We start from the raw sequence: 8,148 nt of genomic DNA on the forward strand, positions 1-8,148 counted from the left end.
ACTCACCTGCTCTAGGGGGGCTTGGGTCGTTCAGATTCACCAAGGTGAGAATCTGCAGGCAGACAAACCTTTTTTCTTTTTCCTTTTTTTTTTTTTTTTTTTTTGAGATGGAGTCTCTCTTTGTTGCCAGGCTGGAGTGCAGTGGCACGATCCCGGCTCACTGCAACCTCTGACTCCCTGGTTCAAGTGATTCTCCTGCCTCAGCCTCCCGAGTAGCTAGGATTACAGGCATATGCCACCATGTCCAGCTAATTTTTTTTATTTTTTAGTAGAGCCGGGGTTTCACCATGTTGGCCAGGATGGTCTCGATCTCCTGACCTCGTGATCCACCCGCCTCAGCCTCCGAAAGTACTGGGATTACAGGCGTGAGCCACAGCGCCAGGCCAAACCTTTTTTCATGACCTCTCCTAACCTGACTTTGCCTCATTATCATGCTAAAAATTTCTTTTCTACTAGGGTGGGAGGGGAAAGAACAAAAGTAGGGTGTCCTACACCAGACAGATCCCTCTAATTATTTACAAGCCTCAGTTGATTCATACTTGCAAAATGGCTCTGGAAAATTTCAAATGGTTTATTAAATTTTCCATCCTCATACTGAGCATGTCCTACCTGGCAAGCCTGTGTTGGATGCCAACGGAACATGAAGGTGACCAGGAGAAGCTCTAAGTCCCATGGGGAAACAAGCTCATCCAGGACTAACAAAGCACAAGTGCCCAGTGCCCATCTCAACAAAACCACAGTGGCTCTCAGAGACAAGTCAGACTGCTTGAATCACACACAGCACACTCTGAATGTCTCTCCGTAAGGCCTTCTGGCTGCAGATTTAATGCCTTTCAGCTGCCAGGGATGTCAGCCGAACTCTCAAAACCCCATGCCAGAGAAAACTCTATTTTCTCCATGAAGAAGCACATGGATGCCCACATGCTGCCTGAACTCCCTGAAGGATGTGTTTGGAAGGGAGGATTGGGAGGGTCTCCCAACACCCTCCCCCTTCTGAGTTAGCACCAGAACCTTGGTTCCTGCATTCCTGGCGTGACAGTCCCTTGCTTGCTTTCCAGTACCTCCCAGAGAACTCCTGCCCAAGTGCTGTCCTGAACTTCCCCGGGCGGACCCATAGCCTTCTTCTTACCCTCTGCAAGTATTATGACCATTTTCCCCTATGCTGCGACTGGGGCTCAAAAGATGCTCCTCCAAATTGGAGGCCTCAAAGGCAGCCTCAGAAGCAAAAGTTTCGATCTCATCTTCTCCTGCCTCTTGTTTCTGGCCCCCAAGGCTAGCCACAGAAACTAGAGTCTCTCTTCCCCAAAGCAGGTCTTAGAAACCAAACCCCTTTTCCCCAAAGCCAGCCATCAAACCCCAAAATATTACTCTAACTTCCTCCCTTTTTTCTGTGTAAAACATGGCTGTAAAGAAATCATCTGACCAGGCCAGGTGCAGTGGCTCATGCCTATAATCCCAGCACTTAGTCAGGAGGAGGCAGGTGGATGGCTTGAGCCCAGCGGTTCCAGATGAGCCTAGGCAACATGGTGAAACCTCCTCTCTACAGAAAACTTAAAAATTAGCCAGGTGCAGTGGTGCATGCTCTGTGGTCCCAGCCACTGGGTATGCTGGGGCGGAAGGATCACCTGGGTCTGGGAGGTCAAAGCTGCAGTGAGCCAGGATCACACCACTGCACTACAGGCTGGGCAACAGAATGACCCTGTCTTAAAAAAAAAAAAAGAAAAGAAATTATCTAACCTACTTTGTTTGATAGTAGGTCACAAGATCCCCGTTCCAGAGAGGGTCTTGCCCCATACCCAGAAGGAAGGAATGCTGCGTAGAGAGGCCAAGAAGAAAATATACAGACAGGACTTGCTGCATTTCCCCACTCAACCTATTAGCATTAGAGTTTTGTCCAATCACAGTTCTGCACAACCACTCATACTTTTCTGAACCTAAGCATAAAAATAGACAGCTTCCCCTGTATCTTCGGAGTCTTCATTCTGAAGGTTCCTCTGTCACATAAAATTGCGATCAAATAAGTTTGTATGCTTTTTGGCCTGTTAGTCTGCCTTTTGTCAGTGATTCTCAGTGGACCTTCAGATGGCAAAGAGAACGTTTTTCTCTTGGCCCCTGCACCGCTGGGAAAGGCTGCAGGCTGCATTGCCTCTACAAGGCTGCCATCTGTAGCTGCTTCAAGTGGGCTGTGACCTGCATTGGGCCACTCCATTCTCGGGGTACCGAACCGGACCTACATCCAGAACACTGATGTCTCTTCTTGCCATCCCCCACAGGACAGGCCCATGCTGAAGATGCCCTGGGCCATGTCCCCCTGGTACCACATTTGGGGGCTGACGTCCCAGTGTCAGAGGCATGTGAACCAGAGCAACTCCATCTTGAATAGGAGCTGGGTAAAATGAGACTGAAACCTACTGGGCTGCATTCCAGACAGTTACACATCCTAAGTTGCAGGGTGAGATAGGAGATTGGTACAAGATACAGGTCGTAAAGATCTTGCTGATAAAACAGGTTGCAGTAAAGAAACCGGCCAAAATCCCCCAAAACCAAGATAGCCACAAGAGTGACCTCTGGTCGTCCTCATGGCTACACTCCCGCCAGCGCCACGACACTTTACAAATGCCATGGCAATGTCAGGAAGTTACCCTATATGGTCTAAAAAGGGGAGGCATGAATAGTCCACCCCTTGTTTAGCATATATAATCAAGAAATAACCACAAAAATGGGCAACCAGTAGCCCTCAGGGCTGCTCTGCCTCTGGAATAGCCATTCTTTATTCCTTCACTCCTTTATAAACTTGCTTTCAGTCTACAGACACGCCCTGAATTCTTTCTTGGATTAGATCCAAGAACCCTCTCTTGAAGTTTGGATCAGGACCTCTTTCTGGTAGCACCTGGGTTGAGTGTGGACCCCAGCCAACACAAAGCTCTCTCCTCTCCCCACCTGCCACCAACAGGCCCCTCTATTTTTGCTCTTTCGGCAAAGTTTCTCCCAGCAGAGGCTGGGCTACAGCCTGCTCCTCTCCCGGCTTCATCATGTAGCAGGATGAGCTGCAGACAAGAATCCCTCAGACACTGAGTTGTAGAAGGAAAGGGCTTTATTCAGCTGGGAGCACTGGCAGACTCATGTCTCCAAAAACCGAGCTCCCCAAGTGAGCAATTCCTGTCCCGTTTAAGGGCTTACAACTCTAAGGAGGTCCCTGTGAAAGGGTCGTGATTGATTGAGCAAGCAGGGGGTCCGTGACTGGGGGCTGCATGCACCGGTAATCAGAATGGAACAGAACAGGACAGGGATTTTCATGATGCCTTTCCATACAATGTCTGAAATCTACAGATAACACAAGCAGTTAGGTCAGGGGTTGATTTTTGTTTGTTTGTTTTTTGAGACGGAGTTTTGCTCTTGTGCCCAGGCTGGAGTGCAGTGGCGCAATCTCGGCTCACCACAACCTCCGCCTCCCGGATTCAAGCGATTCTCCTGCCTCAGCCTCCCGAGTAGCTGGGATTACAGGCATATGCCACCACACCTGGCCAATTTTTTGCATTTTTAGTAGAGACGGGATATCTCCATATTGGTCAGGCTGGTCTTCAACTCCCAACCTCAGGTGATCCGCCCACCTCAGCCTCCCAAAGTGCTGGGATTATAGGCGTGAGCCACCACGCCCAGCCAAGTCAGGGGTTGATTTTTAACTACCAGGCCCAGGGTGCGGTGCTGGGCTATCTGCCTGTAGATTCCATTTCTGCCTTTTAGTTTTTACTTCTTCTTTCTTTGGAGGCAGAAATTGGGCATAAGACAATATGAGGGGCGGTCTCCTCCCTTAATCCTCCTCACCTTCATCAAATCTTTTTATTGTGAGCATTGAGGCAGCCCAGCTCCTCCACGGCCGGCAACACTGGGCATACGCCCTCCCCACTGCCAAAGAGGAAGAGGAAGATCAGCTCCACAGACGCTGCTGCCAAGGAAGAGCTCAGGAGGAGGTTGGCATGGTTGTCAACTAACCTGCTCTTGCAAAAGTGGAAACAAAGCTGAAACAGGCAGCAGAGAAGGATAAATCTTCGGACAAAAAAGTGCAAACAAAAAGGGAAAGGGGAGCAAAGGGAAAACAGGCTAAGTGGCTAACTAGGAAACTAAAGAAGATTTACCTGCAGAAAACGGAGAAACTAAAATCAGCCTCTGATGAAGCTGGAGAGAAGGATGCCAAGTCTGATTAAATCACATACCATGTTTTATCAGTGGTCCCCATCTCCCTTTTTGTACAATCGAGTATATATTTTCATCAACTATTTTGTAAATGCAAGTTTACAAAATAATAGTGTTTTTTTGTTGTTGTTGTTGTTGTTGTTTTGAGACAGGGTCTGGCTCTGATGCCCAGGCTGGAGTGCAGTGGTGCCATTTCAGCTCACTGCACTCTGCCTCCCAGGCTCAAGCCATCCTCCCACCTAAGCCTCCTGAGTAGCTGGGACCACAGGTGCATGCCACCATGCTTTGCTCCTTTTTTGCATTTTTTTGTAGAGACAGGGTCTCACTTTGTTGCCCAGGCTGGTCTCGAACTCCTGAGCTCAAGAGATATGCCTGCCCTGGCGTCTCAAAGTGCTGGAATTACAGGTGTGAGCCACCATGGCCAGCCTAGAAACATTTTTAAGAAGGAGGGAATCACATCTAATCTCATTTTTGAAGTGTAAATGCTTATTTTAAAAAGGTGAAACCATTTGCTGCTTGTTTGTTTTTTGGTACAACCAGAAAATAGTGTGGGCTATTGAATTCTGGGAGGCTTTGACTGTCTTGGGTGTCAGCTTAACATTCCATAGATGGAGGATTAGTGTTTATATCCTATAATAGAAAGCATACTAAATGGCAATATGGAGTCAGAGTCCTGCATTTAATGTCCTGGGCATTTTAAATTACTTCTATTCCCATGTTGTTAATTTTTTTTTTTTTTTTTTTTTTTTTTTTTTTTTTGAGATGGAGTCTCGCTCTGTCACCCAGGCTGGAGTGTAGTGGCATGATCTCGGCTCACTGCAACTTCTGCCTCCCGAGTTCAAGCGATTCTCCTGCCTCAGCTTCCCAAGTAGCTGGGATTACAGGCATCTGCCATTATGCCCAGCTAATTTTTTGCATTTTTGTAGAGACAGGGTTTCACCATGTTGACCAGGCTGGTCTCGAACTTCTGACCTCAGGTGATCTGCCCTCCTTGGCCTCCCAAAGTGCTAGGATTATAGGCGTGAGACACCACGCCGGGCCTACTCATATTGATTTTTAGCAGAATTGTTTCCTAAAGAAATCCACTTGATCACGGCCGTCCCTGTGAGAATTGTGTGCACTCTGTAACATCCTTGGTCGTGGTAGTCTTGTTTTCCTAGTAACTTTGTTAATGTGCTGTGAAAGATTGAAAATTTGAGTATGTGGTGTATTTGCTGTTCAGTTGTGTATTGGTGGGATGTTTGTAACAGCTTATCCACATGTGAAAATACTGGTACTTGATAGCCTCTTAAGGAAAATGTACCTCCAAATTTTAAGCTGGAAAGTCACTGGAATAACTTTTAAAAAGAATTACAATACATGGGTTTTTAGATTTTCAGTACATATGATAAGAACTGTGTGCAAACTGAAATGTCTGTGTACTGAGCCTCAACACAACCAATAAAATCTCAATTATGGAAGAGTGTTTTGAAGCACATGGAAAAAAACAAACAAACAAATCTCCTTATTGTGACCATTTCACAGTTGGGAGGATGAGGCACAGAGACCCTGCCCGTTGGCTGTTTGCTCAGGGATAGACCTGCTGGACGCCTTGCTTAGGGTCTGAGAGCAAAAAGAGTAAATCCGGGCTTGGGGCACTGGCTCCTCTGAGGAGAAACCCCACTAGAGCTGTGAGCTTCGGGCAGCTCCTGGCTCCTGGCACTCCCCTCCAGCCCAGCCAGCAGGCCTGGACCCAGGAGTAAGCACTCACAAGCACGCAGCACCGGAAGCTGCTTGCAGCCTCCCAGGGGACCTTTCAGGCTGAGCTGCTTTTGAAGAGAGGAGAGCCTGAGGAAGAAGAGGTCATGGGGCTTTTTGTAGGGAAAAACATAACTACACATTTAACTACCAATGATGCTTCCCCATTAGCTCAGGCTGGCCAGCTCTCCCTGGCCCCCAGCCCTTGCGCCAATCCCCACCAGGCTGGTTGGCCCGGAGCACGGGCAGGGAGAGTTCCTTCCCAGTGTGGCAGTGAGATCCAGACGTGGGATCTCACATTCTCAGGGAGGCCAGTCCTGAGGCCTTGGCAGGGACCACTGCAGCTGCCCATCTCCAGCAAGGCCATCAAAAGGCGGTGAGGCGTGGGAGCCGGCCCTCGGAGGGGCCACCACAGGACCTGCCAGGCTGCCATCAGGTCTTGGCAGGAAGAGAAAATGTTTTTGCTCTTATAGAGGGTGCAGAGAAAGGCAGCATGGCCGGGCAGGCCAACTCCTGCCAGTCTTCAAGGGGTATGGAACAAAGCCCTTTTTTCTCCAGGTCCTCGGACCCTCTGCCAGGCCGGACCATTGGTTAGTTCCTTCCCAGTTCCCTTGGCACCAGGAGATGTGGCAGTCAGAGCTGCCCAGGGCTCATTGAGGAGAGGCCCTGAATGGGCACATCCAGGGGGCCCAGGCCAGCTGACGCTCCCTCGCAGTCAGAGCCTCCCCGCTTAGGAGAGTGAGGCACGGGCTGTGCATTCAAAGAGACCTGCATTCACCAGCTAGGCTTCATAAGCCGAACCTCAGAGTCCTCTCATTTAAAATAACGAGGATGGAGTATATTGTTAATAAAAAAGGCAAGGTGCAGAATGCATGTATAGCGTGCCACCAATCGAGGCAGGAGACAGAGAGACATAACATTTACACACATTTACTTGTGCATGCATAAAACATAAAATGTCTCAGAAAAGATAAACAAAAAATGGGCTTTCGGGTTCCCTCCAGGAAGAAAAATTGGGTGGTGAGGAAGGAAAAGGGGAAGGAGGAAGACTTTTTTATAATTATTTGATTTATTTATTTATTTTTATTTTTTTGGAGACAGAGTCTTACTCTGTTGCCCACTCTGTTGCCCAGGCTGGAGTGCAGTGGCACAATCTGGGCTCACTGCAACCACCACCTCCTGGGTTCAAGTGATTCTCATGCCTCAGCCTCTCAAGTAGCTGGGATTACAGGTACCCACCACCACACCCAGCTAATTTTTGTATTTTTAGTAGAGATGGAGTTTCACCATTTTGTCCAGGCTGGTCTCAAACTCCTGGCCTCAAGTGATCTACCTGCCTCAGCCTCCCAAAGTGCTAAGATTACAGGCGTGAGCCACCACACCAGGCCAGAGGAAGACTTTTTCAGAATGTACCTTTTGGAGCTTTGAAATTTTGATTTTTTTTTTTTGTAAAAACAGGGTCTCACTATGTTGCCTAGGGTAGTCTTAAACTCCTGGCCTCAAACAATCCTCCCACATCAGCCTCCCTATTTGTTGGGAATACAGGTGGGAGTGTGAATTGTTTAAATTATATATATTTAAAATGAGATTTCAATGAAGAAAAACAAAGGTAACAGTGAGGACCTGCCTCAATTGCTTTGAGAATAAAATGAGCTAACATAGATGACAGCAGGGTACCCTGCATGCAGGCCCTCAGGAAGTGGTGTAGAGCCTTAGGGGTTATAGGTCCATATGGTTTGGATTTCTGTCCCCACCCAAATCTCATGTGGAATTGTAATTGCCAATGTTGGAGGTGGGGTCTGGTGAGAGGTGACTGATCATGGGAGCGGATTTCACCCTTGCTGTTCTCATGATAGTGAGTTCTCACAAGATTTGATGGTTTAAACGTGTGTGGCACTTCCCCCTTCACTCTGTCTCTCTCCTGCCGCCATGAGAAGAAGGTGCTTTGCTTCCCCTTCGCCTTCTGTCATGACTGTAAGTTTCCTGAGTCCTCCCCAGCCGTGTTTCCTATACAGCCTACGGACCCGTGAGCCAATTAAACCTCTTTTCTTTATAAATTACCCAGTTTCAGGTCTTTCTTTATAGCAGTGGGAGAACAGACTAATACACAGGCAGCGCATGCACTGGCTCATGCTGCTGAGCGAGGAAGGGTGCAGAGCAGGCACAGTGCATCCTGCAGTGCAGATGGGAACCTGAGGTCTAGAAGGAACCTGCCCA

General features: G+C 48.2%; 1 pseudogene; it reads left to right on the top strand.

The window, feature by feature from the left end:
* The first annotated feature begins 546 nt into the window (after nt 1-546).
* LOC107968484 (uncharacterized) lies at nt 547-4,830 on the top strand (annotated as a pseudogene).
* Nucleotides 4,831-8,148: the final 3,318 nt, after the last annotated feature.

This window comes from Pan troglodytes, chromosome 16 (genome assembly GCF_028858775.2).
Source record: "Pan troglodytes isolate AG18354 chromosome 16, NHGRI_mPanTro3-v2.0_pri, whole genome shotgun sequence".
NCBI lineage: Eukaryota > Metazoa > Chordata > Mammalia > Primates > Hominidae > Pan > Pan troglodytes.